We start from the raw sequence: 17,412 nt of genomic DNA, 5'->3' as shown, positions 1-17,412 counted from the left end.
AACAAAAGGCAGCCAACATCCCAATGTCCTCCAAAAACTGTGGAGAAGTATGCCTGAAGACTGCTTGTCAAGAAAGAGTTCAGAGATCAGGCTGTGTTGAAGTGTTTTTGGCTTATATGCCATATTTACATGAATGTTTACACCTTTTTTAGTAAATCATATCACCTGTCTCCTATTTTCTTGGCAAAGTATAAAGACATGAGGCTAAAGACTTTTGCACATTATTCTATATCAAAGTGCAAAATCAGGGCTGGATAATTTGACATCCCGACACTTTATTTAGCCACAATTTCTGATTGATCTCAGACCTAATGCTCTGCATTGCAGCTTTAAAGAGATAGAAAAGCCATATGTCCTGCACCCACCCTCTACCTTTTCCTGAAGTTCAGTATACTCTGCTGTCTGCTCCAAACATACTTACCGCTCCTCCTCTTCCATGCGCAGGGTGTTGCTCCTGGAAAATGTTTGTCCAAGCCTCCGTGTTCACTAATTGTTGTAATGCTTGCATTCAGTTTCTATGAATGTGTTCTACAGTAATAATAATAACACCTGTGGGCAGATTTCCCAACATGACATTATCAAAGCAAGCCACGAACAACCCTACATGCATGTTGTTCACAAAGACATACATAACCAATAATTTGCATACTCTTGTGCTTAGGCTTTTATCTAAATGTGCAAAAATATTTTAAAAGACAAATGATGTCATCTGTCTTCTGATAGTTGATCTAAAGCAATGAATATAAACTCTTAGGCATTTCCGGTTGCACCACTCTGACCTTTCATCCACGCTGTGACCCAGAAAACAGGATTATTGTGCATGGAGAATAAATGTACTTGCATCAGCTATCAATAACTGCTCTGGATATGTGCCAGAATGTATATCAAAATCTGAAAAAGGTGTTATGGGAAGGTGTTATGGGAAAAAAGATTTCCTTCCATTATCATTCTTCAGAGGCCGACAGACTGGTGGCCCTTTTGGCAAAGTCATTGCGTAATGCTTTGCTGGAGATTAGGACTTTCACACAGTTTTTATGTAACATATGGTCCAAACTGCCCACACAGGCATGACCTCATCCGTGCCAGACACAGCAGGATGTCTGCAGCAAAGCATTGAAGCGTCCAAACTCGGCCCACGCTGGTCCATCCAAAAGGAAATAGCCAGGAAGGCTGCAGGGATGCTGTTGACAAGAACAGTCCATCTGCAGAGAATTCATATGTGAGATTCTTGGATAAACAAACAGGTCATCTGACTTCAGTATTGGCTGATTTTCTTTCTATTCAACAGGTAAACCAATATTTTACATTAAACAGCATACCTGTATTTATGGATATCCATCACTCTGGCCCAGCCCTGAATACTGTAAATGCATTTAAATGAATTCATGGTTTCCAGAAGAAGAGCCTTCTTGTAGCACCACCCGAACAGATTACTGCAAACACTTGAAATACATCCATGCCGCCCTCACTGGCAGAACTTTGGTGATCCAATTCAATTCAATTCATTTCAATTCAATTTTATTTATATGGCACCAAATCACAACAACAGTCGCCTCAAGGCTCTTTATACTGTACAGTACACATCCCTTAGTGTTTCCTTTATAACCATCATCAGCACAAATGTGTGTCCAAATCCAGAACACAGGGTCTAGCACTGTTGTACTGTCACATCTGTAGCTGTCATACACATATATATATATATCCCAGATAGCCAGATGGTCGAGTCACATGTGGTCCACAACTGCAGTTTTCAAAGGGCCACATGTGGCTGTTACTTGACCACATTAAGTCAGCGTAAGTCTTAAAGTTCAGCATTTATGGGAAAGATGTGATCTAAATTGTGACATGGGCCAGCTAATGATTTCTGAGCCACGTCTGGCCTAAAGGACATTTGTCAGTGCTTGTAATTGAGCTAGAAGTGCAGAAAGTTGCCCAAATCAGGTCCAAATGTGTCTGCTATCGGTCACATATAAACAGGCATAATCATGCATTGCACATTTGTTTTAGTTAGTCCTACTGACTTTGTAAAAACAGTAAAATCTTTATCTGTTTGAAGCATTTCTGGTTATTCTCTGTGGTACAGAGGTAGCACAATGCACACGAGCACTCTTAAATGTCCTTATGTGTGTAGATCTTAGTGTAGATGTCACAAATGTCTAAGCTGTAAGATCAAACAATACATCTCTCTGCAGTATCACAATGTTTGCGAAACCTTTTCAGAGAAAAAAAAAGGCTCCTGTAAGCAGGCTGTTAGATTAAATGGAGCTGTCAGGGTCGTCTGGCTGGGAGTCACAGAGCCAGATCATCTCAGTGCTGATGGCAGTGGTTTGTTCTGTAGCCGATGTGCTGCCTGAACCCTGACAAACGGGCAAAACTGTCCCAGCACTGTCGACATCTCATGCACACAAAGCCTTGTTGTCCTCCCACTCCCATTCAGCTCTGTTACAGCTTTGAATGTCCCTTATGCTGCAATAAAGCCAGAGGACACATAGCAGGTAACAGAGGCCATTAGTCTCTTCTGCCGCAAAGGCCGGACTGAGCCTACAGTTAAAAATCTTAAGAGCATGTGGAAGTCTGGCTGGAAGACATGCTTCTGTGAGTTTCATGATTCTGTCATTATGGTTGCTTTAGGACAAACTGCTGGTGCTTTGCGCCCACTGAACACAGAAAGGATGTGGCTCTCATAGCTTCTTACATAATGGTTTTATAATCCCTTTGAGCTCTGAGAGAAACAGCTGCTCAGTTTTGTTTGGAACATGAGTTGACGTTGCTATTTTGTTCATCTCCAAAGGACATCACCACTCTACCACCAGCCTGTGTTGCACTTGCACTTGCCTTTAAAGCAGGATCGCGTTAATGTGAAATTACAGATCGCAAACAATCTTCATCTCCTGCTCATTACCGGCAAAAATTGTCTCTCCTAAATTTCCATCTTATGTGTGAATTCCTGTTTCTCCCCCGCTGTTGTGAAAAAAACAAATATTTTTGAGCTGTTTGGGTAGAACATGGCCTTTAGGCTGCTAAAGCATTTTTTAAGACACATTAAATTAGAAATAACAAACAAGAAAATAATTAATTCTATGCATCCATCCAGGGAGCCCAGACCTCCCTCTCCTCAGCCATCTCCTCCAGCTTGTCCGGGGGAACACCAAGGCTTTCACAGGCCAGCTAAGAGACATAATCTCTCCAGTGTGTGCTGGGTTTGCAATCAGAACAACATCATCTGCGAAAAGCAGAGATGAGATTCTGAGACCCCCTGAGAGGAAGCCACCCCCCACTTGGCTACATCTAGATATTCTGTCTATAAAAGTTATGAACAGAATCATGCAGGTAGAGCACCACTTTGCCCTCCTGAGTCGCCTGACAGTTTGCCACACACCCGAGTTTTTTATTCAGCCACTACAGGAGCCACGTTCCACTTGGCCTGTCAGTACCTATCAGCTGCCTTCGAAGTCCCAAAGCCCTGACAGTTCCCTTCACCTCTGGTGTCCATCATCTGGTTCGGGGGTTACCACCACGACAGGCCGCAGCTCAGTGCCACAGCTTCAGCAATGGAGGTGCAGAACACAGTCCATTCAGACTCAATGTCCCCAGTCTTCCTCAGAATGCTGTTGAAGCTCTGCCGGAGGTGGGAGCTGAAATCTCGCAGATGGGGGATTCTGCCAGGCATTCCCAGTGCACCCTCATTGCACTCCAGGTGTGTCCAGCATTATATTCATATACATATGCACCCTTATGTTTGAACATGGTGTTTGTTATGGACAAACTGTGGTTTGCACAGAAGTCCAGTAACATAATACCGCTTGGGTCCAGATCTGGCAGACCTTTCCTCCCAGTCACGCCCTTCCAGGTCTCACTGTCATTGCCCACTGAAGTTTCCCAGTAAGACAACAGACTCCCGAGTTGGAGCACCCTCAAGCACCGCACCCAGGGACTCCAAGAAGGCCATTTGGCCCATAAGTGCAGATGACAGTCAGGACCCATTCCCCAACCAGAAGGTGCAGGGAACAAACCCTCTAATCCACTGGAAAAAACATCCATAGTGTATGTACATACTGTACATACACTATGTATATATATAAAATAATAATAATAAATACAAATACAGAGATAAAATTTTAAAAACTATTAAATAAATTAAAGTAAGATAAAATAAGACCCATGACATTTTTCTTAAAACCCTTCCCATCACAGACCAAACCAAATGCCCTCGCTTTCCCTGAAGGTAACACCACCGAGACTCAGAACTCAGAAAGCATCGCAGTGATTCAGTGATGTGAGTTATGAGTGATGTTTCTTTTCCTGCCCCAAGGAAGTAAAAGCACACATGGTGACTGTATATGTTACACACACACACACACACACACACACACACACACACACACACACACACATAGTTTAATTAGATCAAATCGACATTACAAACACACAAAAAGGATGTGGACAGATGGGAACAGTGAGCCTTTCCACAACCCCCTCCCTCATCCAGCAGCAGCATTATTCAAAAAATAAAAAAATACAGCTGCAGTTTGTCACTGCACCAGGCTCATTTTTGTCACACATTTTAGATTTGATAGATGTTTTTGGTTTTTATGTTGTACTGCACTCGGTTACGCTTCAAGTAACCTATAGTGGGGTCTTTTATGACCCCAGTCATATATTACTACATATTACACAACAATCTTTCATAATCTTAGACAGGAATTGGCCCATTGCTGGGGCAAGGATAATGGAAAGTTGTTTGGAGATATATGTAAGCACTCCATTGTATCTCTCTCTCTCTCTTTTTTAATGTAACAGTCTTACAGTTGGAAGACTTACAGCTCCAGAAGCCTCGAGGCAGATACTTTATGTCGAGACTGACTATGAAAACAGCTCAACTGACACAGATCAATGTCAGCAATAATCCGCATAACAGTCAGCTTAATCCTTTATGGATAGAAAAAGACTGAAAACCATAATTAATGACATTATTTATGATATAAATGTGCCAACATTTTAGAATATCTCCCATGGATAAATGAATCAGTTTAGGTATGAGAAATACAAACAGAAAAAGAAACATCAGCTACAGGATTGTTTAAAAAAATCAAAGTATGTGTGTGGATGCTGAAACAGATATCAGCCTGACTGTTATTATTTGTTAACTGGGCCACCCCCAGCAATTCTACAACATTAGTACACAGCCATAATGTGAAACTCCATTATTTCATTGAGGTAATGTCCCCCTCTCACTCTACTATAAATCACCAGCATGACTCCTTGTGGTCAAACGAGGCAGTGCAACCGAGCCATCTTCACCTCCGCTCTGTGTTTCATGGTGCTCTGTGTGCTTGCAAAGGTTCCCTTTGGTGTATTTAATGCCAAGACATTGCAAGTAATCATGCAACATGCCAAAGAAGAAAAAGAGAAAGGATTTCCACTGAATTACAAAAAAAAGTAGGGAAGATTGGTCACACACTTATCTGTATGCATTATTGTAGGGTCTACCTTACAATATAAAGCGCCTTGAGGCGACTGTTGTTGTTATGGTGTGTTGTTTGGCACTGTATAAATAAAACTGAATTGCACTGAATTGAATTGGTTAAAGCAATTTCCTGATTGCCTTTTTTAATCGATTATTTCACTTTTACTTGTTTATTTATTTATTCGACTGATCCTTTTGGGAAACAATTTTTATCTAGGTCAACAGGAAGTCAGAGCAACGGTTTGGGTCTATTTTCACACTCATTCAAAAGAACACGTCATCCTGTGCATCAAATGAATTAGACTGAGCACCAGAGGCACAACTTAATCTGTAAGACGATCACAGGGTCACATTAAGGGCACGCACACACACACACACACACGCACGCACGCACACGCACCCACACCCACACACATAGTTTAATTAGATCAAATTAAAGCAAAGTTGTCTGATGTTGGTGTAAATAGTCTTAAGTCATTTATTGTCTCGTGTTCCTGTTTGGAAAAGTTGAAATTCTTTCTGTTAATTTCCCATTTCCCCCCCAATTTACAAATGTGCCATATGTGGAACAGCTGTCACGGAGGATAAAAGTATTTACCCCATTCTGTTTTCCTCTTTTTATCTTTCCATCTTTACTTCCTCCCTCTTTATGCTCCGTGCTTTAATTACACACCCACGGACAGACGTCACCAATTAGAGGCTAGACGGTGGCAGCAGGCATTGTGGGTAATCCTGATGGTCTCAGTGTCTCATTCTGAATCAGAAGGCGCTTCTCCAGCTGGCAGTCTAAAGGCTCTGCACAGCAGGACATCCCTAAACCCACATCAGTACCACATCACATGCTTGTGCTTTGGACAAACACACTCAGTGAGAGGACAGGCCCATTCATAATCACAGCACACAAACAAGCAAATTAACAAACACCTTTACTTAATGCCTAAGTAGTGCACAGATGTACATATAGGTGTCCAGAAATCTAATACCCGGATGTGTACAATGTATTTATAGATCAATTACACCAGTAGGCAGCTTTAAAAGGTTCATGACCTACACAAACTCTAAATAATAAACTTGTATTATAAAGAGTATTCATATTTTACATATAAACATCTCCTTTAATGGCATCACCGATTTCAGTGAATCCGCTCAGTGCACTAAATGTTTATTCTTCTTTCTTTAATAGCAAAATGATATATAAAAGTCAATAATCTCTCCATAAGACAAAACTGATATCCAGAAATTACTAAATATTCTGGACTAGGAAGCATACAAAATGAATGGAGGAGGACCCAGAATTGAACTGTGTGGAACTCCATATCAAATTGTTATGTTTTAGTCTTGAACTTATTAAAAAACACTAGTTAGTGATTAAGATGCAAACTAGACCACTGTGTATAATTAACAAGCTAAGATGTTGTTTGATTTGAATAGACTGTGCAGGCTTCTGTTCCAGTTTAATTTGGATTATTAAAGTACTTCTTTGAAGGGCATTGCAACAGAATGATGCTGAGAAAGAGCTGGCTGTCTCTTTTGTACGGTATCAGTTGAGCAGGGAGATAAACCGAGAGGAGAAGAGAGGAGAAACTGGAGTAACTTTGTTGTGTTATCAGGTGTTATCATGAGGACTTAGCTGAAGCACCAGAAAGACAGAACTGTTAACAAAGCGACAGAAAACAGAAGAAAAGAAGATGTTATCAGAGTAATGTGTTTTGTTTTTTTTGCGAGATGATGACTTGATCAAAGTTAAGGCATTGTGTGCGTGAGTGCATGCGCGCATGCGTGTGTTCATGCGTGCGTGTGGGTTTGATACAATATGAAGGGTAATTGGGCTTCAAAGCAGTACTGGCACAGACCCAGCTAGTGATTTTAGTCCCTCAGACAGTTGATGAACAGACCTACTTACACACACGAAAACACAACCACACACCCACACACAGCTAAGCCTATTACAGTGACGCAAAGAGTCGTGCAAGAATATATAGTAACATCCAAAACACAGTGCACAGATGCGACTTTGTGCTCAGACTAACACCTGCTGTTTGAACCTGGGACCTTTACATGTTCTCCACCTGTGTGCAGTCCATTTTTTAAGAAATCGCGGTTAATGACATACACTAAAATTCCCAGAAAGTTGAGATCTTTAAAAACAATGACATGAGCAGTGGATTATAACGTGAATGTTTAAAATAATCATGTAGAAAACTTGAAGTGGAGCGATTAGATGCTGCAAAGAGGCGTGAGGCCAGAACTGCGGCAAAAAAAAAAAGTTAAAGGGGAATGCTTTGTCTTGTCTATTGATCTGCTCGCACTGAGGTGTCATTTCAGAAGCAGAATAATGGGATAAACAGTGCTGTTTGTCAGGAGTTTCTATAGCCATCCATCTACAGCTGTAGAGCCTGCGCTTGTAATACAGACATGAATCTGACCCGATGTCTGTGATAGATTTTCCCAAAGCTGTGGACATGGAGGCATTCAAACCCTTTAGTTTGGGTCAAAAGTTTGACCCTTCAAATATGTTGCTTCATATCAACATATCTGCTCATAACTCTAGATAGAGGAAGAATCTTTGTCGGGGATGTCAAACATAAGGCATGGGGACCAGAATCGGCCCTGGAAAGACTGATTTGGCCACCTGGATGGCTTTGGAACACACGAAGGATGTAATTCATTTTTGTTTTACAACTTTTCCTATGGATGAAGACTTCCCTCACAGCCATTCATACTACATCAAAGTATTAAAGTATCTACTATTGAACTTATTAAAGGATTAGATGTGTAAGTAATTAAATGTGTAAATAAACTTCGTCACAATAACAAAAAGTGGAATTTCACTGATCCGGCCCTCTGAAGATCAAACTGGGACGTGATCCAGGATGTAAAATGAGGTTGACACCCCTGGTCTCTATGCACAATACAATACTATACATTATTTAAACAGCAGTGTCCAACATAGTGATTGTGGGCAGGTTTGTGTGCAGTGGGAGTGAGGCAGTCAGTGAAAGGGCAGTTGTGGTGGGTCAGAGTTTGTATGTTTGGGGGGCTCAGAGGGAAGAGGTGAGTGCAGGTCTGGAGATCATGTGTGTGAGAGCAGGGAGTGAATTCAGCATCCTGACAGCCTGATGGACGAAGCTGTCTTTCAGTCTGCTTGTTCTGGCCCGGAGGCTCTTCAGTCTCCTTCCTGATGGCAGCAAACTGAAGAAGCTGTTGGACGGATGAGTGGAGTCACCTGTGATGGAGAGGGCTTTCTGGATGAGGCGGGTGCAGTAGATCTCCTGGAGGGAGGGAAGAGAAGTACCCACGATCCTCTCCGCTGCTCTCACTACCTGTTGTAACCTTTTTTGGCAGGACCCAGTGCAGGAGCCATACCACACAGTGATGCAGCTGATGAGGATACACTCAATGGTGCCTCTGTAGAAGGTGCTCATAATAGGGGTTGAAGCTCTTGCTCTCCTCAGTTTGCAGAGGAAGTAGAGTCGCTGTTGGGCATTGCTGACCAGTGATGCAGTGTTTTTTGACCAGGAGAGCTCTTCTGAGATGTGCACACCCAGGAACATTTTTAAAAAGCTTCACTTTAAAAAAAAAAGTACATTATATTTGTGAAATATGACATTTTAATATTATAAAATGCCACGAGTGATTTTTTAAATATTTTCTAAAAGATCCATGTGAGTAAATTCAGCATGAGCTTCAGTCCCTCTAACAATATCAGATGTAGTGTTTATCCTCATAAGCACTTAGCAGTTATTACCAACTGTACTGACTATTTAGTCTTTACCTATAAGTATCTCCAAGTAATGGACAGAGTTCATAACTGCTGTGCTTAGATGTGTGGTACTAGAATCAATATTACCATATTTCCCTCATTAGTGATGACATTTACATACAAAAAATAGATGCAAACAGAATTGTTACCTTTTTTGTATTTTTCAAATTAAATGATGTTTTCTGAAGTTCTAATAGAAAAGACAAACAAGGGAAAAAAACACTTTGCCTCTTCCTTTAACACATAAATGGGCTGGAGAGAGAATTCAGTGACACCTACAAAACAAGAACCTCCTCCATGTATTGAGCGATGAGCTTCAGAGTGTCAGAGAAGAGGTAAAAGTTCAAAGTCTTAACTGTGGTTCGGCACAGGAGTAATCAATCCAACCGAGCATGCAGAACAAACAAAGGAGCAGGCAGAGCAAAAACCAGGAGACTGAACTGGGTCAAAAACACGCACAGACTGTCACGAGAAGAATGCCGGGCCACTGTGAACGTGATAGATGTGGCGCAGAACTGAGGCAAAACGCAGTTTAAATACACAGGGGAGACAATTAGACACAGGTGAAACACATTAGGATGGGGAAGGTAATCACACAGGAGAGCAGAGAGGAGGTGGGCCTGAGACAAAAGACAAGGGTAAGTGACAAAGTGAGACACATGAAAACTGATGAAAAATGTGCAACGAGAGCAAAAACAACAGAACATAACTTATAGAACCAGCTGGGATCTCACACTCAGCCATTTCAGTGTGTAACAAACTATTCATGTCATCTTGTGTATGGTATATACAGCTGCACATTTGTAGCGTGAACTTGCTCACATATTTTTTATATAGACCTTAAAAAAAACAAATGGAGCAAATTAGATCAGGTTCAGGTTTCAATGGGGGGAAAAAAAATGTATGCTGGATATTTACACAGACTGGGTAAAGTGTTAGGAATGAAAGGATGCCATGGTGCCCAATGGAAATGAAAATGATCAGCCTACAGTGGGCTGAATTCAAGATGCTCTGTGTGTTCACAAACACAGGGTTGCAATGGCGGATCTGCCAATTCTGTTATTCTATGACAAACGCCAAATAGAGGATGTCGCGCCACCATTATTAAGTCTGCTTCTGATTGTTCAGAGACATTTACACTAGTGTCCTGCTGGAGGTTATTTTGTAGCTCTGGCAGCGCACATCCTGTTCGTCCCTGCACAAAGCAGCAGATACCAGTCTTGCTGATGGGTTAAGGACCTTCTGTCCGGCTCTCCTAGAGCAACTGCCTCTCTTTTGCAATCTCCTCTATGCTCTTTAGACTGTGCTGGGAGACACAGCAAACCTTCTGGGAGTGGCACGTATCAATGTGCCATCCTGGAGGAGTTGGACTACGTGTGTGACTTCTGTAGGGTCCAGGTATGTCCTCATGCGACCAGTAGTGACTCTGAAAGTCGTGAAAAGATGAGGCGTGCAAAAGGTCCTCCAGGTCCTCCACCTGTAAAACCATTCCTATTTGGAGGGTCTCTCACTATTGCTCCTCGAGTGCACCTGTTGTTTTTTCCATTAACACCACAGCCGCTGAAACTGATTAACAAACTCCTCTGCTACTTAAACTGACCAGTTAATATCAACAATCAACCAGACGTTTAACTGACTTGATGCTGTGCTCTGATTAACATGTGTCCCTTTCATTTTTTTCAGTAGTGTTTTCCAGAATACATGAAATCTGCATACAAGAAAAACCTACAGCTGCTGTTAGGTGATATGCATTTGAATGCAATCAATACTTTCTCAGTGTGGAAAGTGGATTATGGAGACTACAATGTGTTTGATGGGTTGGAAATGATGGTACAGATTACACCATGTACAGTAGATGAGAGTTTAGATTTGTATTTAAAAAATGTTGCCATTATACTCGTGAAGTATCAGCGTGGAGAAAATGTTACAACTTGTTACATAATGTGCAAAAAAAGGTCCTTTATACTGCACCATCACCAGCATATTCCATTATCAGGTTTATGGGATTGATCATTATATTATGCAAAGTAACTAGATTACGATACTGTAGGAAGAAAACCACAAATCATTCAGGGTTCTGGATGTAAGTGGAGTGCAAGAGAACAACAAATTATGACCATTGAAGTGTTAAAAGACCACAATTGACTTTTTAAGGATTAATTTGGTGCAGAGTAGTTGGTGTTGGTGCACAGTGTGTGAATGTGTGTGTGAATGGGTGGATGACTGGATATGTAAAGCGCTTTGGGGTCCTTAGGGACTATTAAAGCGCTATATAAATACAGGCCATTTACCATTTATTTACCAGAGTAGATGGTTGTTTACTGATGGCTTCTTAATGAATACACCACATTTGGACAAATCTGGATCTTGCTCATAAAAGCTTCTATTCCCTGCTCGGTGCTGTCCTTGGTCCAAAAATACAGCGAAGGTCAGACTGATTGACTTCAGTGTTCTGTTATTGAGCCCTGTCTGGACAGCTTGCTCTGCAGGCATCAGACCTTGTTAATTCTGTCTCAACAGGTGCTGTTGACGTACTCTGGCACCGAGCTCGCTCTGAGGATTTGACGTGTGCAAACAAGGTAGAGTACATAAAGAAGCATGTTCGAAAGAAGGTAAGCAGGTGTGCTGAGCTGCCGCAAGAAAGACAGTCCATCAGTCGGAGAAACAGAAGCACCAAGATTTGAATTCTTCTGCTTCCCGGGAGTTAAAGGAGCTTTTCGTTGTGTCTGAACAGCAGCTGCAGTATGGAGCCCATCTCTCAGACCATGGAGGCAGCAGATGCTCATCTGCAGAGGCGTGGGTGGAGGTTTGTGACCAAACGGGGAGCCTCATCACAGTTCGTGGGGAGCACCATGATGATCATGACCACTTATGCTGTCACCACCCTGACTATGAACCTGGGGAAAAAAATACAGGAGCGAAGATCGAGACCGAACGGCAACTAAAGATGGCCTCATCAGAGACCCGGACTCACTGCCTTCACCCTGTAATGATGTCGGCAGCAACGCCCGGAAGAGATCAGAAATGGTTGGCCTCAACTTTGACGCTTCATTCTTTACTTTGTGAAGCTGGGAGGTGGTCTTTCACCTTAACCTGAGGTCATTACCATAAATGAATGATGACGAATGGACATGAATACATCACATGCACTGCTGCCATATGACCACAGGGTGGAGAACTGGGACTACTTTAGGACCACCAGCCCGCTAGAGGCTGAATGTGTCAGACAGTTCAGACAGTAAAAAACAAAGACAGTGGCATTTTTTGAACCCATTAAATGCATTTAAAGAACGATGATTAGAGCTATGTCGATGTTCTGTGACTAACAAGTAGAACTCTGATAATTTGTCCTTGTATTCTGAGTTTCTTTCTTTTTTTTAAAATCATCATAAAGTTGCCTTTTAAGTTTAAAACAAGCCTGTGTGACAGCGGATTGTAAAAACTGTAAAATGTCAGGTCACTCGAGTGTTTCTCGTGAGACAGAAAATTATTGTAATGCTGTGCTGAATCACTGACTTTAAATAAATCATAAAATATATTCCAGTTTCAAGATTTCTCTTTTGATTTCTGTTCATTTATGATCATCTAGCAAGCATTTCAAGTATATAAATGAAAAAGTTTTAGAGGACACAAGGTGACAGGTGCTTTGAAATGTAACTCCTAATGTATTGAATAAATGAATCATAGTGTGATTCTGTCTTTATCCATCTGCCAAACACTGGACTCCTGGTGACATTTGAAATGTGTCCTGTTAGCAAAAAATGCCAACTTAATTATTTAAAAAAAAAAAAACCCAACAAAAACAAGAATTTGGTATTTGACCAGTGACATTTCTGTCAACTAAAAGGTCACTGAATTTGACCTTTTGTTAGAAGCAGCACCGAGCAGCGGTTCATTCTACCATTTAAACGGTTCAAATTATTATAAACGACGCCTCACTGAGAATATAATGCGAGATCATTTTTTCCTAAATAATGAAGGAGCTTTGAATGATTTCCCCATGTTTACAACATAATGATATCCTGATGTTGTCTTCATATAAACCACAGGGTTCCTATTTTCCACTTGGCTGAGGTTGGTTGTCACATGGCTCGTTACCGCCACATTAGAGGACAGTGGTGAATTCTGTCGACATCACATTTTGACTGACACTTGTGAAAAAGACAAAAAAACATGTTTAAACTCATGGGATAAATACAAGGAGCTTAAAACATATTGATTAAACTTATTTCTAAAGTAACTGATGTCTCTATTTACATTTATTAATCGCCATTTTTTACTGAAACCCCACTGATAACTATAGGAACAACCAACTCCACATCATGACAACCAAACCCTGCTATGGGGTAAGTAGTCACAAAGTGACAGATGGCTAACTACTGGCACACAAGTTGAACTTCCATCATATGAACACAACATCATTATATACACAAGGTCCAGAAACCTCTTGATTCTCTGGGTCTGAGCTCATTTAAAGGTGCACTGAAGTCTAAGCACCCCAAAACCTGAAATTTGTTTTGAAAATCTTTTATTGCACGGTTCAAAAGCCAGCATCTGTGACAGTTATGGGAGCACATGGCACGGGTCGTTTGAGAATCTGCGAAGGCACCATTAATCCTACTCAGATGCTGCCCTCCAGATGACATCTTTTCTCTTGCCTGCTTCCTAAGACGGTGCCAAATGACATTCCAACAGCGAAAAAAAGAGTCCAAATATGCCCAGACCTGCCACTCACTGAGCACATTTGGCACATTATGAAACGAAAAAAGCAACAAAGGAGGCGGGAAACTGTTGAGCTGCTGAAATAGTATATCAAGTAATAATGAGAAAACAGCTCTTCGAGTGTTGTTAAAAGAGGAGATGACGCAGCACAGTGGGAGGAAAAAGCCCTTATAGTAACATTTCATTTAAGTGACCGGGTTTAGATTGATTGAAATTTATTCTGTGGACACTGTGTTCACAGTTAAGACAATTAGACACTATTAGGTACAGAGGAGTGGATATTGGTATGGTATACCTCCCACACAGCCAGCATTTCAGTGCTTTGGTTTTTTTGCCTTGGTTAAATTTGCACATGTGCTACAGTGTTGTGCAAAAGCTTTATTGGTTCTGATGACGCAGTATCACCTGGGATCAGTCTGATTATCAGGGAGAGCAGTGATCAGTCTGCAACAGCACCATGGAGTCAGGCTGAGATCACACAAAGAGACAGACTAAAGCCACAGGAACACTGTGTGCGAGTGTACTGAGGAGATCTGGTGATGTTGGTGGTTACAGCCAATATTAATTGTAATTATGGTTTGCTCTTTGCACATGCCATCAAGCTGATAATAAAAACTGTTTGTGAGTGCATCCTCAATTATAGCTCAACTCTGCTCATTTGCTGACTGGCTTTCATGCACTCGGGTTGATGGGAAACACTGATTGTTGTCGATTTCTGCAGTCACATTTTCCTGTTTACTTCACGTCTTTGTCCAGTTATCTGGGTATGTTTTCATGAACTCACAAATGCAATTTTCAGTCCAGCTACTTGAGCTATTAGCGCAGCCTTTCTGGTGCCCCCTTGGCCACTGTAGCACCCTCTGTTAAAAACGGCTTTTGTGCACAACATAGACCAAGAGTTTTTAGAAAGCTTCTCAACCCCCTCACCCTTTCTCTTTCCAAAATTTCATGCAGCTGCAGGACTGCTTAGAGCGTCTGCCACCCCGGGAGAAATCGGTCAGTGTATCAAATCAAAGAAGCCCTAAATGGTGGAAATGAATGTTTGGCACTCAGTTAGTCAACAACGGTGGGTGATGCTGCTTTGCCAGCTGAGGGCCAGCCTAAAGGCTCAAACACAGGCAGAGACCCAACCCTGTTAAATGAGAACGACAACAAGGGTACACGGAGAGCAGCCTCTGTCCTCCCTCCCTCTCCCTTCCCCGAATAGCTCCTCACAAAGGATATTGTTATTCCCTCTCTAATTACCAGCTGAAGAGCTGTTTGTCCACGTCTCACTCACTGCGCTCTCACCCCCAGAAATAAAGTGCTCTGTGGTGATGACCCTCAGCAGTTATGAAACAGTCTGGTGGACAAAAGGGCCCCAGCTTATGGAGGACCACAAGAGCCACGCGCATCGAAATAAAAATTTCTGTGCTTTAATAATGAATTGCAGAATAAATTCTGCAATTGTAAATTCATTTTTGAATTCCAATTTAATAAACTGCATTTCAAAATCCTTTTTCCAATTGCAGTTCAAAATCCTTTTTCCAATTGCACTTTAATAAACTGCATTTTAAAATCCTTTTTTTCAGTTGCACTTTAATAAACTGCAGTTCAAAATCCTTTTTCCACTTGCAATTTAATAAACTGCAGTTCAAAATCCTTTTTCCACCTGCAATTTAATAAACTGCAGTTCAAAATCCTTTTTCCATTTGCAATTTATTAAACTGCAGTTCAAAATCCTTTTTCCATTTGCAATTTAATAAACTGCAGTTCAAAATCCTTTTTCCACCTGCAATTTAATAAACTGCAGTTCAAAATCCTTTTTCCACTTGCAATTTAATAAACTGCATTTCAAAATCCTTTTTCCACCTGCAATTTAATAAACTGCAGTTCAAAATCCTTTTTCCACTTGCAATTTAATAAACTGCAGTTCAAAATCCATTTCCGTTTCCTGTTCGCTCCGGGATTAGCTGCCGGATTAGCTCCTGGATTAGCTGCTGGATTAACAACTTGCTGGAGGCTATTCAAATTAGCCACACCGTGGGATGTAAGGAGCTCTCTGATTGGTTGGTCGGACACAGGCTGTCTGCCAGCCTGGATTTTTCTAGCTCATAGCTTCTCCCTGCTACGAAGCGTGTGTGCTTGTACAAAGGCCGTTCAGCGTCGGGATTTACACTCGGCTCGACACGGATATGTGAAGAATGAAGGGAGCCTGCAGCGAAACGGAGAGCCAACCTCTGACTGAGTGCCTGTCTACACAGTCTGACCACCTGTTGAAGGTAAGGTGCTAACGTGGCTAACGCTAGCGTCACCGCACGTAGCCCCGTTATTTTAAGATCATCTTAGCTAATGAAAGTTTTACGTCGCAGCTGTACGAGCTCGCTACGTGTTTTGTAAGCTGCTGTGCTCTTCACAAATAAAGCTGGAAGCAGCTCAGACTGTTAGAACCAGCACTGAGCCCTGTTACATTTATACGGTGTTAGAGCAATGGCTGCAACCTACAGCCTTTAAACTAGCGATTACAATGCTGACAGTAAACTCGTCAGTCCAGATGTTACCACATTACTCTATGGTACTTAGTTAAAACAACTGAGACAGGCTGATTAAAATAACACCTGTCAGTTCTCTCATTCAACATATAAAGACTGGAGATCACACTACTGATTTCAGTTCATTTAATACGTGAGTGCACAGATTCATTCTCAACTGGACATAAATGATGATCAAAGGTTGTATATATGATGAATTCATCAAATCCCAGCCTCTAACACAGTGCGCTGAATCTTAGCTTTGAATGTCCAGTATATTCTAATCAGTGCAATGTAAGCATTCACCGAACCTATAGTATCTACACCTGTGTGGCAAATGTGTGGTAATACAGATAATGAAATTTAATTATTAATACAATATACATCATGAAAAATGAAAGCTGAAATTGATTCAGTTTAGTACTTTTCTCTGTATGCTCTGTGATTATAAAGGCCTTAAATTCTGTGATATATACTGTAAATGATTTTCACAGAGGTCTTAAAGTACTTAAATCACTGCTGATAGTCTGGTTGTTTATATTTTCACATGTTTTTGTGTCTGTAGGGCTGTTTGATGACGATTTGGACTCCTCTGGGAGATGAGGACACACCCACATCTGTTCCATACTGCAGCCATTGATGGTGTTACGGCGCTGAGTCAGCTTTGGGCCATCAGACGCACACACTGGAAAACCAGCACCTGGACTTCATGCAGGAGAGACGGCCTCAGTGATGTAGGTTCATAAGCGAGTTCAAACATTTCTGGCCTCTTATCACTTAGATTTTGAATGCATTTAAAGCAGGAACTGCACACTAGGGGTGGGTTTTAATAATCGATTCATCGATTAAAATCGCCTGGCTTGGATAACGTGAAATCGATTCATTAAAATCCTGAATCGATTTTTTAATATAAATTTATTTTGCCCGAAACGCCAGAATCTCAGGTGAAA

General features: G+C 41.4%; 1 long non-coding RNA gene across 3 annotated transcripts; it reads left to right on the top strand.

The window, feature by feature from the left end:
• Positions 1-9,165: 9,165 nt before the first annotated feature.
• LOC106098072 (uncharacterized) lies at positions 9,166-12,780 on the top strand. 3 transcript variants are annotated; one of them, XR_003219772.1, is made up of 4 exons: positions 9,166-9,868; positions 10,914-10,971; positions 11,751-11,809; positions 11,965-12,780. It is a non-coding gene; the product is annotated as an uncharacterized LOC106098072 (long non-coding RNA). The 3 variants fall into 3 exon arrangements; XR_002061726.2 differs by having other exon boundaries at positions 9,794-9,868; positions 10,917-10,971; XR_003219771.1 differs by lacking the exon at positions 10,914-10,971 and having other exon boundaries at positions 9,185-9,868.
• The last annotated feature ends 4,632 nt before the right edge of the window (positions 12,781-17,412 follow it).

This window comes from Oreochromis niloticus, linkage group LG4, assembly GCF_001858045.2.
Source record: "Oreochromis niloticus isolate F11D_XX linkage group LG4, O_niloticus_UMD_NMBU, whole genome shotgun sequence".
NCBI lineage: Eukaryota > Metazoa > Chordata > Actinopteri > Cichliformes > Cichlidae > Oreochromis > Oreochromis niloticus.
The sequence above is the reverse complement of the archived record's forward strand: the minus strand, read 5'-3'. Positions and strand labels throughout refer to the sequence as shown.